General features: G+C 43.7%; 1 protein-coding gene across 1 annotated transcript in view; it reads left to right on the plus strand.

Annotated features, from left to right (window-relative positions):
- The first annotated feature begins 647 nt into the window (after positions 1-647).
- Positions 648-23,398, plus strand: part of LOC126195037 (uncharacterized) — a 112,045-nt gene continuing 89,294 nt past the window's right edge. Inside the window, exon 1 of the mRNA XM_049933481.1 lies at positions 648-723. The gene's annotated coding sequence lies outside the window, so the exon portion shown is untranslated. The remainder of the gene's footprint in view (positions 724-23,398) is intronic.

Consider the following 23,398-nt stretch of genomic DNA (forward strand, 5'->3'; position numbering starts at 1 on the left):
TTTTCAGAATACAAGGCATGGTAGTCGTTGGCCCACTTTACCCCGGTTGGGACGGGAACGCCCTGGAGGCGGCTAGTCGACCACCGTAGAATACATAACTACAAGAATTTGCAGGAAGAACTTTATAGACAACTATTTTTGTTGTAAATGAAGTAGAATTGTGTATTAGTAGTATTACGGTCCATTACTGTAACCATTAGGTAGGCAATGGACCTTTTGTAATATTAAGTGTAATAATAATATCCAAGTATGGAGTAGACCCCATGTGAATTTGCAACTTATTGCGGGCCGCTTTGACGATATAATTTGAGTGTCCGACAGTGTATAGCGAACCGACAGCGTATAACGAATTGATTAGAAGTATTGGGAGTGCGGTGAAACTAACCGTGGCATTCAAAGGCCAATTTATTAATGAAACTGTAGTGTGTAGCTTTCAAGTAGTCATTACCAGTGTATAGGAAGCACGCGACAAGGTCAGAATAAAATGCTGAGACGTTTAATTTACTTCAGTGACTGACTAGCTAGCTGCTCCGTGTGCCGCCGTCCCACGGTCTTCGTGATGTATTTACTCGTGGCTTTCGCGCAGCTGTAGGCCTACTGCGCACGCGCAGGGCTGCCGCGCAGTCAGCATACAGAAGCTCGCAAGACTTCTACAGCGCAGGCGGGCGCAGGCTGAAGCACGCCACGTCGTCTTTCTCACGTTGTTTTTCTCCACTCACACAAGTAAGTTTCCAAATGGATTTACCAGCACTAATTGGACAGCACTTTCAAGCAGTCACTGTAAACCTTTCTGCATACACGACGGTTGCTTTACTTAAAACTCTTAATATAATGTACAATACACGATCTGTCTGTTATTATGTTAAGGAATTTCCAGGGATGATGGAGAAGGGTAAATGTATCGATTTGAGGTAAGGGACCCTTTCCTGGTCCGTTAACGACCGAGTCGATAGTTGTAAGCGATAATCGCTCTGGTACCTCTGACAGTGGGACACATCAGGTGACACTGATCAGGAAAAAAACTGTCACCAAACACAGGCTCTAAAGTGCATACGTTAAGAGCTGTGAGCATTTGCTCATCTTCGATTCTGCGAAACACTTCTCTTCTACTGAGAAAGTGCCCATAGTTCTTAAGGGGAGGTTTACTATCTTTTGGTTCAAAAAATCGATTTTTTTAAAATAGCATTTTTGGATCCATAAAAGTGTTTAGAATCCACCCCTGAAACGATTTTTCCGAATACGGAACGGAAATGTGTGTTTTTCGCGGTTGAACAAAAAATGCACCTGCCTCAAATCGGCCTTTTTCACGCACCAGTTTTTTTCGGGAATTTTGACTTTGCAGCCGCGAAAAATTATTCTATGTGCTTGCCCATGACAAAAACTGATAAAGTGATCGAGGAGCTTACGGCGTACTACGGCTTGGCAATCCGACGGCATTCCAATTCGGTGGAACAGATGAAGAAGGCAATTTGGTCAACGTATTTCCACAAGTGTTCGACGGATGACCATCCACAACACCAAAATTGTCCGGCTGGGGAAAAAAAAATGGTTCAAATGGCTCTGAGCACTATGGGACTCAACTGCTGTGGTCATCAGTCCCCTAGAACTTAGAACTACTTAAACCTAACTAACCTAAGGACATCACACACAGCCATGCCCGAGGCAGGATTCGAACCTGCGACCGTAGCAGTCGCACGGTTCCGGACTGCGCGCCTAGAACCGCGAGACCACCGCGGCCGGCCGGCTGGGGAAACTAGTTGGTGCAAGTGGCGCATTGCAGAGGCTATCGGACATCTGGACGAATATCAACACGACCAGACGCTCTCCAAAGAAGTTCAAAAAGTGATTCACCCCATCTACGAGGCCCTATCGGAGGACTTTATTGTACCGCTGCTTGGGAGGAAACGCAGAAAATTCAAATGAAAGTTTGAACGCGTGTGTTCGGAAGTTAGCCCCCAAGCATTTGCATTTTGGTGCGAAGACTGTGAAGACTGCGACTTTCCTCGCAGTGAGTAGGTTCAATGAAGGGTATTCAGCAATTCTGAAGACCATGACGACGACGGACGTCACCCTGGGACTGTATTCGACGCAGTTCGCCAAGCATTCGGACGACCATCGGATTCAAGCAGCCGAAAATCGCTTGTCACCGGCCGTACGAGCGGTTCTGGAGCAGCGCAGGATGGTCCAGATCGAGCAGAACACCCTCTATGAGGAAGAGGTAGGACTAGTTTATGGACCCGGAATAGCAGATTGAACGTAAGTTGCATAATATTGAATTTATATGTAGTCAAAACTTCAAACGCATTTTTCTCGAAATGACTTTTTTCATCGCGCGGTATGGTAACTTCAAATCTACTGAACCGATTGGCATGATTCTTTGTTTCCGACAAAGCTAATTAAATTGTCTAGAAGTTGTACCACTTTTATTCCGATCCATCAACTGTAAATAATTTTACTTGGCCGACGAAGTCGAAAAATCTATGAAAAACCCTATTTTTTTCAATTGGCCGCCATTTTGTTTCCTATGGTCCAAATAAGTTAAGCGAGGTATAACTCTTAAAGAATCTTATATACTTCGCTAACGTCAACTCAATTTTGATTTCAGACGAGCCGGCTGATCTGTGACATATCGCGCGTGGAGGTCTACATCGAAATTTTCATTCGTTCCGACGGCACTTCCGCGTTTGCTCTTCCACATTTGAGGTCGAAAAAATTCCAGTTTGTAGAGTAAATATCAATAAACATTTTGACTAAATTTGACATTGATATCTATAACACATCTCGAGAAGAAAAAATTCTCGAAGAACATGCTTTTTTCGGGCCAAAGATAGTAAACCTCCCCTTAAGGTATTGATTTTAGAGTCCATATTTACCGGACTCTTTCTCTTGATCCTAAGTACCTCCTCCAAAAATATAGAAACCAAAGAGCTTTCAGTACAAGAGATCTATTTCACAGTACGGAAGATGAACTAGTGCCCATAGACCTTAAAGGGGCCCTCAGACGTTCAATATTCAACATCTCTAACCAGGAGAAAGCGTGTGCCATAATTATGGCTGAAAAAAAAACGAAAACAATGAAATAGACGAAATTGCTTCATGAGTTCTTAAAGAAAAGGAGTGGCGTTTCACATAGGAATCTGTTGACGGAAATTCGAACCACTGATCCGAAAGATTTCTTAAACTATACGACAAACTACTTGTGATGATGTGGGAAAAAGTCGAAAACAAAGCTCGCTGACTGTCCAGGAGTAGATCCGAAAGCATTTGAACATGGAAGTAGTGCAAAGGACAAACATATAAGCGCAAAGGTCTAAAGGTGACATTCACGCTCGAATGTGTTACTTGTGTTGTCCACATGACGAGGTACTTTCAACCGGAAGACTCTTTATCGCCTGTACAAGAGAAATTTTCCACAAGGTGATTAAGTAATAGGTATTATCAACATCGGCATCTTGGATTAGACTCGCTGGCCTCTTCAGACGCAGAACTGGTCACGCCATCGTTTTAAAGGATGGCCAATATTTCGTTTTTCTCTGGGATTTTGTTGTACGGCATTTTTAGACACTCCACGGCCTTCCACAGGTTGAACATGATTCTTCCACTTTATTCTGCATTTCTTTGTAAGATCTACAAACGACTATAAATTTAATTCGTGTAATATCAAATCTCATTTCAGAAGATTCTGTTTGTCTTATTAGGTCATAAGTTAGAGTCCAGCTTTAGCACTTAAGACATCAATTATCGAAGGGCTATAACACTGTGTACTCTGAATGAAGTTTGGTACCGAACAGTACGTTTTAATGCTCGTAGCGTTGCTCCGCAGGAACGCTTAAAGCTTTGAAACTTCATTACAACTTAGTCCGATTTGGTATAGGTATATGAGTTGTGCTTCTTCTTCTTCTTCTTCTTCTTTTACTCACAAGGAGACTGCACGGCAATTGGATTTTTGTAATTTTTTTTTATATGCGTGGTACGTGAAATTCAGAACTCAAATATCAGTATTCCAAAGCAGTTGCAACTCTAAAAGATTCTTGAGAAAACAGACTTCGAAATTTCCCGGCCTTCTGGACTACCTCAGTATAAGGACGCTTTTTGTGGTCATGCAGCGTGGCTACATGGTAGAATGGACCTGCATTCGATTCCCGGTTGATGTGAAGTTCGAAACAGAAGTGCATGTTCTACTAGCATTTCTGAGGCCTCTAAAGTAAAATAATATACGAAGATGAAAAAAAAAAAAATCAGTAGCGCTCGAGACTGGTAATTACTGGTTCCCTGTCTCGTTTTGGTCATTATTTCTTAATTGTTTTCTGTTTGGTTGGAATACCTTCTATATGCTAAGACAAGGAAACAAAAGAAAAATTCGGAGTAGGTATTAAAATTCATGGAGAAGAAGTAAAAACTTTGAGGTTCGCCGATGACATTGTAATTCTGTCAGAGACAGCAAAGGACTTGGAAGAGCAGTTGAACGGAATGGACAGTGTCTTGAAAGGAGGATATAAGATGAACATCAACAAAAGCAAAACGAGGATAATGGAATGTAGTCAAATTAAGTCGGGTGATGCTGAGGGAATTAGATTAGGAAATGAGACACTTAAAGTAGTAAAGGAGTTTTGCTATTTAGGGAGTAAAATAACCGATGATGGTCGAAGTAGAGAGGATATAAAATGTAGACTGGCAATGGCAAGGAAAGCGTTTCTCAAGAAGAGAAATTTGTTAACATCGAGTATAGATTTAGGTGTCAGGAAGTCGTTTCTGAAAGTATTTGTATGGAGTGTAGCCATGTATGGAAGTGAGACATGGACAATAACTAGTTTGGACAAGAAGAGAATAGAAGCTTTCGAAATGTGGTGCTACAGAAGAATGCTGAAGATAAGGTGGGTAGATCACGTAACTAATGAGGAGGTATTGAATAGGATTGGAGAGAAGAGAAGTTTGTGGCACAACTTGACTAGAAGAAGGGATCGGTTGGTAGGACATGTTTTGAGGCATCAAGGGATCACAAATTTAGCATTGGAGGGCAGCGTGGAGGGTAAAAATCGTAGAGGGAGACCAAGAGATGAATACACTAAGCAGATTCAGAAGGATGTAGGTTGCAGTAGGTACTGGGAGATGAAGAAGCTTGCACAGGATAGAGTAGCATGGAGAGCTGCATCAAACCAGTCTCAGGACTGAAGACCACAACAACAACATGCTAAGACAAAGACGGCCAATGATCTCTTCAGTGCGGATTCACACCAGGCTCGAACTCTTACGGGAGTCAGTGAAATGGCGCGAGTAACGAGAATTACGGACAAGAGGCAGTGTGTGGCATAAGTTGAGAATTTGGGTCTGACGGGAGGTGTGCTCGGGCACTCCGTGCAGTCGCGATGACCTCTGTGTCCGGATGCTCAGTGGCCGGAGCAACTGCTTACAAGGGAACCTCCCCATCGCACCCCCCTCAGATTTAGTTATAAGTTGGCACAGTGGATAGGCCTTGAAAAACTGGACACAGCTCAATCGAGAAAACAGGAAGAAGTTGTGTGGAACTATGAAAAAAATTAGTAAAATATACAAACTGAGTAGTCCATGTGCAACATATGCAACGTCAAGGAGACTGTAACATTAGGACCGCTGTGGTCCCGTGGTTAGCGTGAGTAGCTGCGGAACGAGAGGTCCTTGGTTCAAGTCTTGCCTAGACTGAAAATTTTACTTTCTTTATTTTCGCAAAGTTATGATCTGTCCGTTCGTTCATTGACGTCTCTGTTCACTGTAAGAAGTTTAGTGTCTGTGTTTTGCGGCCGCACCGCAAAACCGTGCGATTAGTAGACGAAAGGACGTGCCTCTCCAATGGGAACCGAATACATTTGATCGCAAGGTCATACTTCAACCGATTCCTCCACAGGAAAACATTTGATATATTCTATACGACACTGGTGACGGCATGTGCGTCACATGACAGGAATATGTTGTCGACCCACCTAACTTGTACACTTAGGGAATGGGTAAAAAGATTATTCTACCTTGCCCGGTTTAGGTTTTCTTGTGGATGTAATAATCACTCCGAAAAAAGTGATGAAAACATAAGAGTTTGTCACATAAACTGAAAACGAAAATTTAAACTTTTCGCCCGAGGGAAGACTTGAACCTAGGACCTCTCGTTTGGTAGCTGCTCTCGCTAACCACGGGACCACGGCGCTCCGTGACAGCCATTGTCATTGATGTTGCCTATGTTCGCATGGACTACTCAGTTTGTATATTTTACTAATTTTTTTCATAGTTCCACACAACTTCTTCCGGTTTTCTCAATTGATCTGTGATCAGTTTTTCAAGGCCTATCCACTGTGCCAACTTATAACTAAATCTGAGGGGGATGCGATGGGGAGGTCCCCTTGTTAGTAAGTGGAAGACCTGGTTCCAAATCCAGACCCGCAGAAATTTTCAACTTGCCCCATAGATTTAAATCGGTCCCCACTCGCATCCAGTGTCTGTAATTCCTCTGTGTCTGAAATACCTTCATGATTTAAATATAAAATTCATCAGTTACGTGCTAATTAACACATATCTGATTGTCATAGTTATGAAACAGGCAAGTCTTCTTATTCCTGATTACATTTTGCTCACAAAAGTTCACTTTTCACGACAGATATAAGTAAGGGTCTTAATTACCGATCGTTTAGAACAGACTGTTAATAAAGAGTGTTTGGTTTAAAAAAAAACTTTACAAATCAAATATTTTTTCATTCTTATGTGTTTTGCGCTTCACGGAAATTCTAATGAAGCATATCATTGTTTAGCACAGCCAGGAATCGAGTCCAAACGATCCAAGCAATAGGCGAGCATTCTACCAGAGAGCCGCTTGGGCCGTTGGAATGATGCTCTTCCTTTATGGTATAGACAGTCGGGGGAAAGTTCAGAGCCGATTTTCTCGGGTATTTCTGAGAGCTGCATCGAACTGCCGTGTGATCTCGTTGTTAGCGTTAATGCCGCCCCAGCTGTGCTCAAGATTTGGCATTCGCAAGTCTGTGAATCGTGTAAACTTTTTTCTGTGTGTGTTCGCATTTTAACTGTTTGTATTTTCTAACCCATAAACTAGGGCCAACCTAGTTTTTGCCCAAACGAGAGTGGCAAACCGCCTAAAAACCACACTTAGACTCGCCGGTGTACCAACGCGGATTTGATCCTGCTGTGGCTGACCATTCTTTGTCACATACTGTGCGATACGCTACACGAGCTGATAACCCACTATACAAAATTCACTAATTTCTTCGATTATTTGACTATCAGAATTTTTATCTTACTCGTTTTATGCTCAAACTGCCATCACTTGAATTTTACTTGCAGAAACTGTCACATCATGTGTAGCACAACTTTGCTCAGTTTATCTACGAGTGTAAGAAATATTTGATGTACGACTGTCAGCAAAAAAATGGTTCAAATGACTCTGAGCACTATGGGACTTAACATCTGAGGTCATCAGTCCCCTAGAACTTAGAACTACTTAAACCTAACTAACCTAAGGACATCACACACATCCATGCCCGAGGCAGGATTCGAACCTGCGACCGTAGCAGTCGCACGGTTCCGGACTGCGCGCCTAGAACCGCGAGACCACCGCGGCCGGCGACTGTCAGCAATATTTGCACTAGGGAAACTGATGGAGAGGCACAGAGAAGTCTGTGGTGAGGCCTGCGATGCTGTATAGTGCAGAAAAGATGGAAGTGGTAGAAATGAGAATGTTAAGGTGGATGAGTGGGGTGACACGAAAGGATAGACTAAGGAATGAGTACATCAGGGGAACAGTGAAAGTAGGGCCCAGAGGGACGAAGATCCAAGAAAGTAGGCTAAGATGATATGGACATGTGCAGAGAAGAGGGGAGTGCTACGTGGGGAGAAGAGCTGAAAACCTGGAAACCGAAGCATCAAGGAGAAGAGGAAGAACGAAACTGAGATGGAAAGACAAGGTAGCAGGGGGCATACGGGAGGAAGGATGGCTCAGAGAAGAAGCACTGGATAGGTATTTATGGAAGAAATGATCCAGCAAAGCGACACCGACCCCACATGACATGCGAAAAGACTGAAATGACGATGATAATGATGATGATGTCTTCCTTTTATTACCCAGTCCTCAGCAAGAAAAGAAATAATCAATTCCTTGAAAAATAACAAGTCTCCCGCTGTCGCGTCCCGGCACAGTTTCCCACTCCATTTATTTTTCTCTTTGGCTGCGGTGTTACCGGCATGGCGCGATCACGACTAAATCCAATATGGGTTTGTCAACCTTTTATAGAAGAGATGAGAGAGAGGAGATCTCCTTGGTTGGAATAGGTGTTCAGTTACGACAGGTTGGTAATTCTCGTGCAGTTTTCTAAAATAGCAAGTTATTACTTTTAGTCAATTTGTTTAATGTTCTACCCAACACATTTTTTTTAGTTGAGGTGTCAGACCAAAACCCCTTAACAGAATGCCAGATGCTTCCAATAACCATTAGGAAGGACCTTTAGCAGAGAGGAGTGCCCTCACAGCCACTCGACCTGCTAACTACTCACCACTTGACCTAAATCTTAAATCATTGACAGTTAGAAGTCAAGTGCCACTTGCTCTATAATAAGAGACAAGTACCAAGCAGTAACTTGCTCATGCTGTTCACTGAATTTCCTCTTAGTTCTTTGTACTGTCTGTGTTCAGTGCTGTTCCATTGAATATTGAAAACTGCTGCTTAGCTAGCTGTTGACGCGTGTCTACCAGAATCTATCACCGTCTTCTCGTAGTTGAAGTGTGCCATGTACCCGACGTTCGGCTAAAGAGACCGGCAACCCCTCAGACACTGTAGCATCACAGAGTTGCATACGCACAAGGCGTTGCCTCCCCGACAGACGGCAGGGCAAGCGCCACCAGTGGTCCTCCTCCGTGCTAGGCACCTATTTCCTCCGCCGTGTCACGTGTGCGGAACTGGATCGGCACGAATTCCTCCGCGCCCCGGCTATGTAGGGCGGCGCAAGCCAATACGTCCTCAGTTCGCTCCACCAGAGCTCTTAGCAGCCCATCTATCAGATCCCAGGCAGAAGCAACCGTAGCGGGACCTACGACTTTCCTGAAATATCCCAAGACGTGCCTATAAAACAACTACGCCGAACGCTCAACCTCCGTCGTTAGGGATTATCAGTGGCATGGTCTTCACGTCCCACTACGTTTATTCACTGTGTGCTCAAGGCATTTACCTGTTAGTGTCTGAGACATTGTATTACTTTTTTATTGAGAAGAGTTTTTCGTTTCCAGAATGAGATTTTCACTCTGCAGCGGAGTGTGCGCTGATATGAAACTTCCTGGCAGATTAAAACTGTGTGCCAGGCCGAGACTCGAACTCGGGACTTTTGCCTTTCGCGGGCAAGTGCTCTACCATCTGAGGTACCCAAGCACGACTCACGCCCCGTCCTCACAGCTTTACTTCTGCCAGTACCTCGTCTCCTCGGCCCGGCACACAGTTTTAATCTGCCAGGAAGTTTCATATCAGCGCAAACTCCGTTGAAGAGTGAAAAGCTCATTCTGGAAACATCTTCCGGGCTGTGGCTAAGCCATGTCTCCGCAATATCCTTTCTTTCAGGAGTGCTAGTTCTGCAAGGTTCGCAGGAGAGCTTCTGTAAAGTTTGGAAAGTAGGAGACGACGTACTGGCAGAAGTAAAGCTGTGAGGACGGGGCGTGAGTCGTGCTTGGGTATCTCAGTGGTAGAGCACTTGCCCGCGAAAGGCAAAGGTCCCGAGTTCGAGTCTCGGTTCGGCACAAAGTTTTAATCTGCCAGGAAGTTTCAGTTTTTCGTTTGTTATTAAATCACTCTGTGGTGGTCGTAATAAACCCTTGCTTTTGTTTACCTGTGTCTTATCATTGCCTATCAAGCATATCGTCGTGAGAGATACAGCAAAGTGGCTATTGCTCTGTCAGTTGCTGGTGAGGAACGCCACTGCACTCCGGCTGCTCGGATTCAAATGGTTCAAATGGCTCTGAGCACTATGGGACTCAACTGCTGAGGTCATTAGTCCCCTAGAACTTAGAACTAGTTAAACCTAACTAACCTAAGGACATCACAAACATCCATGCCCGAGGCAGGATTCGAACCTGCGACCGTAGCGGTCTTGCGGTTCCAGACTGCAGCGCCTTTAACCGCACGGCCACTTCGGCCGGCCTGCTCGGATTACTCGTCGAATCTTTACCTTCCTTTAATCTGCCCCTCTCTGAGCTTTTATTCCATTCTGAACTAATTCTGGGTGCACATATGCCTCTGCAATATCTTTCGGTAATATTTCCCCTGGAAGCTTTCCTCGACATGCGATCGTCTTAACGTTTGACTATCATTCTAACTTCCACTATAAATTCCTCCATTACATTCGTCGGAAGGTTACCACTGACAGCTGTGACCTCAGCCCTCGTCGCATTGGTAAACCATCAAGAATAATCCTCACTGACATGTTTGGTCAGTTGCTGAGAAGCTTTCGGTTGCCTCGGGACTCGTGACTCCATCTGTTTGTCACCAGTCTTTCTTTGGAAATTTGTGGTAAGTTCCTATGGGACCAAACTGCTGAGGTCATCGGTCCCTAGGCTTACACACACCCATGCCCGAGGGAGGACTCGAATCTCCGACGGGGGGAGCCGCGCAAACCGTGGCAAGGCGCCTGAGACCGAGCGGCTACCCAGCGCGACGTCACCAGTCTGTTCCGTGCGCCTGAAAACCTCATTCTGCTCCCAGTTATAGTCTTACATGTAATTAAAAGTATTAACATTTTCTGATCTGACAAGTAATGAAAATTTTTAACAATTTCTATGATCATGACACTGTCGAAGATGGAATCATAGTAGAAATACGAAAATTAAATGACAGTAATCTCGCACAAGCAACTCGTAGAATTATAAAACATTTGAGAAACTGAACAAATACTTGCAGAATCGAAATGTGCGTTAATTCATGCCCTTTCACAAAAATTAAATAAAACCGATTCGAATAATTACAGGGGAATTACATTGCTGTCTGTTCTGTATAAATCTGTTTCGACTGGAGGAACAGGCAGATCCATTAATTGAACAGTATCAGGCAGCATTTAGGTTGATTCTTACATAGAAGATGACAGCAACCAGCCACATTTTCAATGCTGTTTATTTATTTAAATTGCGCCGTTACCGGTTTCGAAACGACAGGTTCATCTTCAGACGGCTAGTTCACATTAAGATACATTTTACGTTAGCTTTCGCCTTTTGTTTCCCCAACTAATGAAATTTACTTGGAATGGTGGTGCCGATGAATAACCTCCCGAAGGATATTTCATAAGTTGGGAAAATACAAGGCGAAAGCTAACGTAAAATGTATCTTAACGTGAACTAGTCGTCTGAAGATGAATCTGTCGCTTCGAAACCGGTAACGAGACTATTTAAAAAATAAACAGCATTGAAAAAGTGACTGATTGCTGTCGTCTTCTACGTAAGAGTCAATCTATATTTTATACACAGCCACGGCCTCAGAATGTCGGTTTTCGACAAAATAGCAGTATCAGGCATGATTTTGCAAAGAACGATTTTGTATAACACAGACTGATATGGAACCTAAAGATAATTTTGTAAAAAAGAAGATTTAGATGTACTGTGTTAACTTTTGTTGACTTGAAAAAAGTGCTGTGATTCGGTAAATAGGCAAAAATTATTCCATACTTTAGTGTAATTCAAAGTCGACAGGAAAACAACGGCACTGGCATTAAAGGGTACAGCCTCGAAAGTTAAATTCACGAGAGAAACATCAGAAGCATTTCAAATTCATACCAGTGATCGCCAAAGAGAGGGACTCTCAGTCTTCCTATTAAGCATAAGTCTGCAAAACATTGTGGAGACAAATGTTACGTTGCCCTTATTAACCTCCATAACAACTTTCGCCGTCACAGTATCACCTGAGACATTATCACCTTCATCACTATAATCGTTACCGCTGGTTAGTACTCCTTTAGAATTTTCTATACCGTCTAACTCCACCAAATTCAGCTCCACGTCAGCCTCATTTCGGCACGTAGAATCATTCACGGTATTAACATTCACACACTCCTTCGTCTCACGTTCATAAAACATATCATCTAGCCCTAAATCGTCGTCATCGCCTTTATCGTTACCTTTCAGTATCTTAGGACTACGCCTTTTACTTACGATCTGATTTGAAAATTTAGCTATTTGATCCCATCTCTTACTAATTTCATTTCAATATTCTGACGTCTTTCTGCCGATTTATTGACACCTATCACATTTCCGTTTACTCGCGTCCTATTCATCGCCGGTTTAGTTTGCCATCTCCCGACCTGAGATGCGGCGAAACTTAGTTTCCCGACCTCCCATTACGCTGGTTCATTTCACCAGATGCCGGTCCCTCAAATCTACGTTCTCGGTGTCGGTCCCTGTCACGGAAGTATCCGTTCCCACTACCCCTTTGAAATTTATCACTAGATGTGTTCCTGTTACTGTTTCCCTTATCAAAACTGCTGTTTGCGTCCCGTTGATAACTTCCCGGATGTCTTTCATAGTAATCACCCGGACGGTAGCTATGATTTCCACTCTGAAAACTATTTGTCTGCTTACTTGGCGGTTTAAATTTCAACGCCCGTTCTAATTTTTCCACAAAGTTGAAAAATTCGTCCATTGAATTGTTAGGACTGTGCACTAGATCCCACTGCAAATTTTCCGGTAACCGCCTTTTCAACGTCGTAATTTCAGTAAGTACTCCCACGTTTCACATGCATTAATCTCGCAAGTTCACGTTTACAGAATTCTCACGTCGACCCATTCCCGTATTTAAGTGTTGGCCCATTCAGAAACTCATTTTGGAGTCGCGTTTGCTTCGCTTTACTCCAGAACTTGTTCAGGAAACTGCTTTCAGATTTCGTAAGTAGTGAACGTATCACTGTGTATATTTGCCCATGATTGCGGCTCACCTTCCAAATGTCTTTTCATGAATTTTGTCTTCGCCTCGTCGGACATTCCCCTCATAAAACCATCCGTGCATGCTGCTAGAAAATTTACTGGGTTATATTTCCCGTCGTCTCCAAAACATTTGATCGATCCTGAGTTCATCCACGGAACACTGGTCACTGTACTGGTTTGATGTGCAGCTAAAGAATTCAATTCGCTTTTTATTTAATTGATTTGCTTTTTAACTTCTCTACTTTCAATTTTAATGCCAGGTTCTACTTGTTCCTTTATTTTATCTTCTTCTTTCTCCCGTTTACCTATTCGAACGTATAAGTTGCTAATAGCCTCTGTCGTTTCAGCCATTAGACCATCTTGCCTTCTCATACAATTTCTTACATTGCCTCCCAGATCTGCCTGCAACTTCTCCACCTTATCACTGAGATTTTTCTCCGCTTGATCTACCTTAGCGCCAAGTATCCCAACTTCATCAGAAATTTTGCCCATTTCTACCCGAATGGTTTTTAATTCTTCGTCTATCAATTCCTCGATTTCACTAACTATTTCACCTACTTCGTCTGTCACAACCGAAGCTATTTCGGATTGAACCGAATCAATTTTTAAATTTACGTCAACCATGTCGGTTTTAAAAGAATCAGTTTTGGATCCCATATCGGTTTTAACAGAATCAATCTTGGATCCCAATCCTTTTATCATTTCCATTAATTGCGACATCATGTCTCGCACAAATTTATCTCCCTTGCCTGATTTCGGACTGCTTGCCCTACAAAATTCACCGCCGATCACGCTCTCCCGCTCCGACTTCGGGCTAAGCAGCTCACTAGTACTTTCGGACCCACACAAACTGGCCGACTGCTTAACATTAGCGACGTCTGTTATTGGCGATTGAATTACAGAATCATACATTATCTCGCTATCAGCGCCGGCACTTAGCTTGGTCGTGCTGGATCTTTCTGCCATGATATTGCTGCCGATGTTGCAGTTGAAGCCGACGTTGAAGATTTCGTAGCCTCTGCTGTGGTACTGCAACCGCCGCTGCGCGATGAATCGCCGTTGAAGATGCCGCTTCTGGCTGGAACCACGTGCTTTTGATGTCGCCTCTTCTTCCGTGTTACTTTTTTATCACTCCTAACCACTGCTAAAACTCGGTGCACACAAATGTCGCAAAATTCGTAGCTCAGAGCACCCACGCAAACTGCCTAAACTGCCAAAGACTTGGGACCTAGATCACAGAATATCGTTAACTGTGAGAATTACAATTGTAATTTCACAACTATCAAAGAAACCTAATATTAAGTCCTGAACCGATCTCACATTTAACGTTTGCGAGAGGTTCTGCCTATCGAAGTTCAGATAATACTTTTGGCAACACTTTGCAGAATTCAGATCCAATTCTAAACTTTTCCGAGTTCATATTCCGCAACTAACACTTTCCAAAATCCAATCATGTTCCAACATTTTACATGATTCTTATCCCTCAACTAACACTTTCCAAATTCCTATCCCGGACGGCCCCCAATTGCGGGCTAACATCTCAAAGACGTTCGGTATCACATGCGGTTCCTCTTTGTCGAAATGTCTTGGCCCAAACTCGTCTAGGGGTTGAAGCGGATGTGTCGCATTACACGCTCTAAATTAGACACTTATGACCCTTTGGTTAAATTATCTGGCTGATGGCAAGTTTGCGAAATAAAAAGTTAATATAACATATAATAACAGTAATAATAATATCGGGAACTAAATTAACGACCCATAAATGATGTAGGCCACTCAGGTACGATTTGGTTAGAATAATGTTTATTCAGAAAGCAAACTAATAGCGAAAGTGGTCGTATTTAGAGTTATTGTTACATTCGAGCGCATATCCATTTGACACAGTTCGATCACTCACAGTCTCATCGCGAAACGCAAGTCCGGTACTCCACCTCGATATTTACACGAAAAGTTCATACCAAGCGCGCAGCTGCTCACCGCTCAGCGACTACGTACCGCGATACCACACCAAGCGAAATTTTCTAAGTCGTTTCACTTCCTAGCTGCCTACAGACCGACTGTCCGCTTTCGCGTCTCAATCCGAATTGTACCCTTTGGTGTCTCGACCAGAACTGTCCGCCTTCGCGTCTGCACCAGCACTGCCCCTCTGCCCGTCTCTGGCCGCTTTCTCCGCGCGCCGAATATCCTCTCTCAACTGACTAGGGCAGTTCCCTTTCCTGAAGCCGTCCGTCTGATTGGCTACAGCTTATTCTACATTATTTTACATCCGAACATATTTAAATAATCAAAGCTTCACCACTTTCACGTCCTAAATAAAGTAACAATAATATCCATTACATAATAAACGTTAAATTCTTTTCCATAAAACCAATGCAATTTCCTTCTTAACTTTGAATGTCATGGCCAGTAGCCTTGCACCAATGTGCTTTCTGATAAATAAATAAAGAACAAAGGTAACTATTATGGACTAAACTTTACAACAAATATTCTACACTATTGGTCATTAAAATTGCTACACCAAGAAGATGACGTGCTACAGACGCGAAATTTAACCGACAGGAAGAAGATGCTGTGATATGCCAATGATTAGCTTTTCAGAGCATTCACACAAGGTTGGCGCCGGTGGCGACACCTACAACGTGCTGATATGACGAAAGTTTCCAACCGATTTCTTATACACAAACAGCAGTTGACTGGCGTTGCCTGGTGAAACGTTGTTGTGATGCCTCGTGTACGGAGGAGAAATGCGTACCATCACGTTTCCGACTTTGATAAAGGTCGCATTGTAGCCTATCGCGATTGCGGTTTATCGTATCGCGACATTGCTGTTCGTGTTGGTCGAGATCCAATGACTGTTAGCAGAATATGGAATCGGTGGGTTCAGGAGGGTAATATGGAACGCCGTGCTGGATCCCAACGGTCTCCTATCACTAGCAGTCGAGATGACAGTCATCTTATCCGCATGGCTTTAACGGATCGTGCAGCCACGTCTCGATCCCTGAGTCAACAGATGGGGACCTTTGCAAGACAACAACCATCTGCACGAACAGTTCGACAACGTTTGCAGCAACATGGACTATCAGCTCGGAGACCATGGCTGCGGTTACCCTTGACGCTACATCACAGACAGGAGCGCCTCCAATGGTGTACCCGACGACGAACCTGGGTGCATGAATGGCAGAACGTCATTTTCTCGGATGAATCCAGGTTCTGAATCCTGGCCAGCACATTCTCCAGATCTCTCACCAATTGAAAACGTCTGGTCAATGGTGGCCGAGCAACTGGCGCGTCACAATACGCCAGTCACTACTCTTGATGAACTGTGGTATCGTGTTGAAGCTGCATGGGCAGCTGTACCTGTACACGCCATCCAAGCTCTGTTTGACTCAATGCCCAGGCGTATCAAGGCCGTTATTACGGCCAGAGGTGGTTGTTCTTACTGATTTCTCAGGATCTATGCACCCAAATTGCGTGAAAATGTAATCACATGTCAGTTCTAGTATAACATATTTGTCCAATGAATACCCGTTTATCATCTGCATTTCTTCTTGGTGTAGCCATTTTAATGGCCAGTAGTGTATTACCTAATGATTCAGTAAGGTGTCACGTTGTCATTGTTCAATGTGTTTTGTGTGGAGGAAATGATGATCTGAAGCTTAACTGAAAATACTGATAATTTAAATTTACTATATCTTTTAAACAAATAAAGTTACAGACTTGATATTTACAACGTTTGTCGTTTTAATGATGCGCTTCTATATGAAATGTCAATCGTTAAGCCGGCCGCGGTGGTCTCGCGGTTCTAGGCGCGCAGTCCGGAACCGTGCGACTGCTACGGTCGCAGGTTCGAATCCTGCCTCGGGCATGGATGTGTGTGATGTCCTTAGGTTAGTTAGGTTTAAGTAGTTCTAAGTTCTAGGGGACTGATAACCACAGCAGTTGAGTCCCATAGTGCTCAGAGCCATTTGAACCATTTGTCAATCGTTAAGATCAACCAAAGCGTTCAGATTTTAGCATTCAGGTCTTTGTTGCAAAACTTGTTAATTTCATTTTAACAGTAAATCCTAAACCATTATATACATGATCAATATTCAAGTTTTATTGAGATCATCGTGAAAATTTATGGGAAATGGCAGATTAAAAATACTGTGGCTTCGTTCCCTGAATTACCACAGAATTAAATAGTTTCCATAAATGTTTCCCTTTATGGCCGATCTTCGGTCCGCCATATTTAACACTGCTACGTCTCTCTGGCCACAAACGGCTTCAACTGGGTTTCCCTATGACGTAGGTTCTCGTCTATCTCACTCACACACTACAGTGCTTAGGCCCCAATAGACAATAGACACCTGTGAGTTTCACCATCTCGTGGTGAATCTGCACGCTTTGTGGCGCACTGTCCTGGACGACAGGGTTCGTTTCACAATTCCTGTAAGCTGACTCTTTCGGCCATATATTTAAATGAGAGCAAAATGCTCGTTAACTCACACCATGGTGCTGCGGCCGATTCGGCGCAGTCCTACAGTCAGGGTGGGTGAGAACATTTGCAGAACGTTAACGAAATAGTCCCCAATCTTTCCCCTGTCACTTTCTGAGACAGACACAGCTCTTATGAGGCTGCACAGGAAGAGACCGATCCAACACCCTGCTGCATGGAACCTGCTGCGTACCATTTCGTATAGAACGGTAAAAGAGGTGGGCTGCAGAGTGGTTCGGCAACTGTCGTCCTAAGGGAAGCTGGACAGGAACAGAAATGATCAGCAAACAGGGTAAGCACAGTAAACGGAAGATCTGCTTAATTTGCATTTCTCCAAGTGAATGAAGACCCTACCAACTGAGAGCACTTGCCCGCGAAAGGCAAAAGTCCCGAGCTCGAGTCTCAGTCCGGCATACAGTTTTAATCTGCCAGGAAGTTTCATTCAGCGCACACTCCGCTGTGGAGTGAAAATTTCATTCTAGAACCAACCACCAGGCTGTGGCTAAGCCATGTCTCCGCAGTATCCTTTCTTCCAGGAGTGCTAGTTCTGCAAGTTTCGCAGGAGAGCTTCTGTGAAGTTTGGAAGGTAGGAGACGAGGTTCTGGCGGATTTAAAGTTGCGAGGACGGGGCGTGAGTCGTGCATGGGTAGTTCAGTTGGTAGAGCACTTGAACGCGAAAGGCAAAGGTCTCGAGTTTGAGTCTCGGTCCAGCACACAGTTTTAATTTGCCAGGAAGTTTGAATGAAGACTCATTATAAAAATGCAGCAAGAAACAGAGTCCAGCTCATCAGTGTCAACAAGAGAGGGATTGGGGTTGTGTACGTGTTTTCTGTGTGTAATTTGTGTTTGGTGTTTTATGTGTGTGATTGTTGTTGTTGTTGTGGTCTTCAGTCCTGAGACTGGTTTGATGCAGCTCTCCATGCTACTCTATCCTGTGCAAGCTTCTTCATCTCCCAGTACCTACTGCAACCTACATCCTTCTGAATCTGCTTAGTGTATTCATCTCTTGGTCTCCCTCTACGATTTTTACCCTCCACGCTGCCCTCCAATGCTAAATTTGTGATTCCTTGATGCCTCAAAACATGTCCTACCAACCGATCCCTTCTTCTAGTCAAGTTGTGCCACAAACTTCTCTTCTCCCCAATCCTATACAATGCCTCCTCATTAGTTACGTGATCTACCCACCTTATCTTCAGCATTCTTCTGTAGCACCACATTTCAAAAGCTTCTATTCTCTTCTTGTCCAAACTGGTTATCGTCCATGTTTCACTTCCATACATGGCTACACTCCATACAAATACTTTCAGAAACGACTTCCTGACACTTAAATCTATACTCGATGTTAACAAATTTCTCTTCTTCAGAAACGATTTCCTTGCCATTGCCAGTCTACGTTTTATATCCTCTTTACTTCTACCATCATCAGTTATTTTACTCCCTAAATAGCAAAACTCCTTTACTACTTTAAGTGTCTCATTTCCTAATCTAATTCCCTCAGCATCACCCAACTTAATTAGACTACATTCCATTATCCTCGTTTTGCTTTTGTTGATGTTCATCTTATATCCTCCTTTCAAGACACTGTCCATTCCATTCAACGGCTCTTCCAAGTTCTTTGCTGTCTCTGACAGAATTACAATGTCATCGGCGAACCTCAAAGTTTTTACTTCTTCTCCATGAATTTTAATACCTACTCAGAATTTTTCTTTTGTTTCCTTTACTGCTTGCTCAATATACAGATTGAATAACATCGGGGAGAGGCTACAACCCTGTCTCACTCCTTTCCCAACCACTGCTTCCCTTTCATGCCCCTCCACTCTTATAACTGCCATCTGGTTTCTGTACAAATTGTAAATAGCCTTTCGTTCTCTGTATTTTACCCCTGCCACCTTCAGAATTTGAAAGAGAGTATTCCAGTTAACATTTTCAAAAGCTTTCTCTAAGTCAACAAATGCTAGAAACGTAGGTTTGCCTTTTCTTAATCTTTCTTCTAAGATAAGTCGTAAGGTTAGTATTGCCTCACGTGTTCCAACATTTCTACGGAATCCAAACTGATCTTCCCCGAGGTCCGCTTCTACCAGTTTTTCCATTCGTCTGTAAAGAATTCGCGTTAGTATTCTGCAGCTGTGACTTATTAAACTGATAGTTCGGTAATTTTCACATCTGTCAACACCTGCTTTCTTTGGGATTGGAATTATTATATTCTTCTTGAAGTCTGTGGGTATTTCGCCTGTCTCATACATCTTGCTCACCAGATGTCAGAGTTTTGTCATGACTGGCTCTCCCAAGGCCATCAGTAGTTCTAATGGAATGTTGTCCACTCCCGGGGCCTTGTTTCGACTCAGGTCTTTCAGTGCTCTGTCAAACTCTTCACGCAGTATCTTATCTCCCATTTCATCTTCATCTACATCCTCTTCCATTTCCATAATATTGTCCTCAAGTACATCGCCCTTGTATAAATCCTCTATATACTCCTTTCACCTTTCTGCCTTCCCTTCTTTGCTTAGAACTGGATTGCCATCTGAGCTCTTGATATTCATACAAGTGGTTCTCTTCCCTCCAAAGGTCTCTTTAATTTGCCTGTAGGCGGTATCTATCTTACCCCTAGTGAGACAAGCCTCTACATCCTTACATTTGTCCTCTAGCCATCCCTGCTTAGCCATTTTGCACTTCCTGTCGATCTCATTTTTGAGACGTTTGTATTCCTTTTTGCCTGCTTCATTTACTGCATTTTTATATTTTCTCCTTTCATCAATTAAATTCAATATTTCTTCTGTTACCCAGGGATTTCTACTAGTCCTCTTCTTTTTACCTACTTGATCCTCTGCTGCCTTCACTACTTCATCCCTCAGAGCTACCTATTCTTCTTCTACTGTATTTCTTTCCCCCATTCCTGTCAATTGTTCCCTTATGCTCTCCCTGAAACTCTCTACAACCTCTGGTTCTTTCAGTTTATCCAGGTCCCATCTCCTTAAATTCCCACCTTTTTGCAGTTTCTTCAGTTTCAATCTGCAGTTCATAACCAATAGATTGTGGTCAGAATCCACATCTGCCCCTGGAAATGTCTTACACTTTAAAACCTGGTTCCTAAATCTCTGTCTTACCATTATATAATCTATCTGATACCTTTTAGAATCTCCAGGATTCTTCCAGGTATACAACCTTCTTTTATGATTCTTGAACCAAGTGTTAGCTATGATTAAGTTATGCGCTGTGCAATATTCTACAAGGCGGCTTCCTCTTTCATTTCTTCCCCCCAATCCTTATTCACCTACTATGTTTCCTTCTCTCCCTTTTCCTACTGACGAATTCGAGTCACGCATGACTATTAAATTTTCGTCTCTCTTCACTACCTGAATAATTTCTTTTATCTCGTCATACATTTCATCAATTTCTTCATCATCTGCAGAGCTAGTTGGCATATAAACTTGTACTACTGTAGTAGGCATGGGCTTTGTGTCTATCTTGGCCACAATAATGCGTTCACTATGCTGTTTGTAGTAGCTAACCCGCACTCCTATTTTTTTATTCATTATTAAACCTACTCCTGCATTACCCCTATTTGAATTTGTATTTATAACCCTGTAATCACCTGACCAAAAGTCTTGTTCCTCCTGCCACCGAACTTCACTAATTCCCACTATATCTAACTTTAACCTATCCATTTCCCTTTTTAAATTTTCTAACCTACCTGCCCGATTAAGGGATCTGACATTCCACGCTCCGATCCGTAGAATGCCAGTTTTCTTTCTCCTGATAACGACGTCCTCTTGAGTAGTCCCCACCCGGAGATCCGAATGGGGGACTATTTTACCTCCGGAATATTTTACCCAAGAGGACGCCATCATTATTTAATCATACAGTAAAGCTGCATGTCCTCGGGAAAAATTACGGCTGTAGTTTCCCCTTGCTTTCAGCCGTTCGCAGTACCAGCACAGCAAGGCCGTTTTGGTTAGTGTTACAAGGCCAGATCAGTCAATCATCCAGACTGTTGCCCCTGCAACTACTGAAAAGGCTGCTGCCCCTCTTCAGGAACCACATGTTTGTCTGGCCTCTCAACAGATACCCCTCCGTTGTGGTTGCACCTATGGTATGGCCATCTGTATCGCTGAGGCACGCAAGCCTCCCCACCAACGGGAAGGTCCATGGTTCATGTGTGTGATATTGTTTTCTAAAGAGGCGTGTAAGGGTTAACTTTGTGCGTTTGTGGGAAGATTCTGGTGATTCGTTTCCTAAATTTTGTATGAGGAAGTGGGGCGAAGTTCGTGTTGTTTCGTAAAATGTTGTGGATTTTTCTTGAATAAGAGTGTAAATAATTGGTTGACCTAGGAAGTCTCTTATCTGTGTGTTGGGGACGAATCTGCCAGCGACAGAGATGACACAGAAAACTTTGTTCTGGAGACGCTGCAGTCGGGATAGTGCTGTGTCTGACACCATAGACCATACCTCCGAGCCATACAGAATGACTGGAAGTATGAGCTGGCGCCAGAGAAGGAGTTTGCACTGGATGGTTATACCACCGCCTTTCAAGAGTGGATATAGCCTACAGAAGAGGGCGCAGCCCTTGTTTGCTGCGGTAGTGAGCTGCCTGTTCCCTATTAGGCGCCAATCTATTTCGACCTCCAGGTAAATGACTGAATTTTTCCAAGTTAGCTCTCGGCCGTCAATTGTGAGTTGACGATCCAGGAGTTTGATTTTGGGGGTGAAATAGTTCGCTTGGCACTTTGTAGAGATGATCTTTATTGTCCAGCGGTTGCACCACTGTGTTATTTTATCGCGATGTTGCTGGAGGTGGCGGTGTATGTGGAGGAGGCTGCGACTGCTTCTGTGTATGACGGTGTCATCCGCATAGAGAGCAATCTCTCTGCCAATCTGCCTAGGGATGCCATTCCTACATGTGGTATAGAGGACAGGATTTAGAACAGAGCCTGCGGGACTCGTGTCTGGCTGGACTTGTCTCCGTTCCTTACGGAGAACTGACGTCCTGTAAGGCAGGAATCAATGATCCAGGTTATATGATTCGGACACCCTGTTTGATCCAGCTTGTAGATAGGCCATCGTGCCCGACGCGGTCAAATGTATTTTCTATGTCTACGAACACTGCTCCTGTTGCTTCTCTCCTTGCCCTGGCCAGTCAAATGTGTTCTACCATGCGAAGAAATTGTTGGATAGTGGACTGGTCAGGGCGGAAATCAAACTACACTACTGGCCATTAAAATTGCTACACCAAGAAGAAATTGCAGATGATAAACGGGTATTCATTGGACAGATATATTATACTAGAACTGGCATGTGATTACATTTTCACGCAATTTGGGTGCATAGATCCTGAGAAATCAGTACCCAGAACAACCCACCTCTGGCCGTAATAACGGCCTTCATACGCCTGGGCACTGAGTCAAACAGAGCTTGGATGGCGTTTACAGGTACAGCTGCCCATGCAGCTTCAACATGATACCACAGTTCATCAAGAGTAGTGACTGACGTATTGTAACGAAGCAGTTGCTCGGCCACCATTGACCAGACGTTTTCAGTTGGTGAGAGATCTGGAGAATGTGCTGGCGAGGGCAGCAGTCGAACATTTTCTGTATCCAGAAAGGCCCGTACAGGACCTGCAAAATGCGGTCGTGCTTTATCCTGATGAAATGTAGGGTTTCGCAGGGATCGAATGTAGAGTAGAGCCGCGGATCGTAACACATATGAAATGTAACGTCCACTGTTCAAAGTGCCGTCAATGCGAACAAGAGGTGACCGAGACGTGTAACCAATGGCACCCCATACTATAACGCCGGGTGATACGCCAGTATGGCGATGACGATTACACGCTTCCATTGTGCGTTCACCGCGATGTCGCCAAACACGCATTCGACCATCATGATGCTGTAAACAGAACCTGGATTCATCCGAAAAAATGACGTTTTGCCATTCGTGCACCCAGGTTCGTCGTTGAGTACACCATCGCAGGCGCTCCTGTCTGCGATGCAGCGTCAGGGGTAACCG

The sequence above is a fragment of the Schistocerca nitens genome, chromosome 7 (genome assembly GCF_023898315.1).
Source record: "Schistocerca nitens isolate TAMUIC-IGC-003100 chromosome 7, iqSchNite1.1, whole genome shotgun sequence".
NCBI lineage: Eukaryota > Metazoa > Arthropoda > Insecta > Orthoptera > Acrididae > Schistocerca > Schistocerca nitens.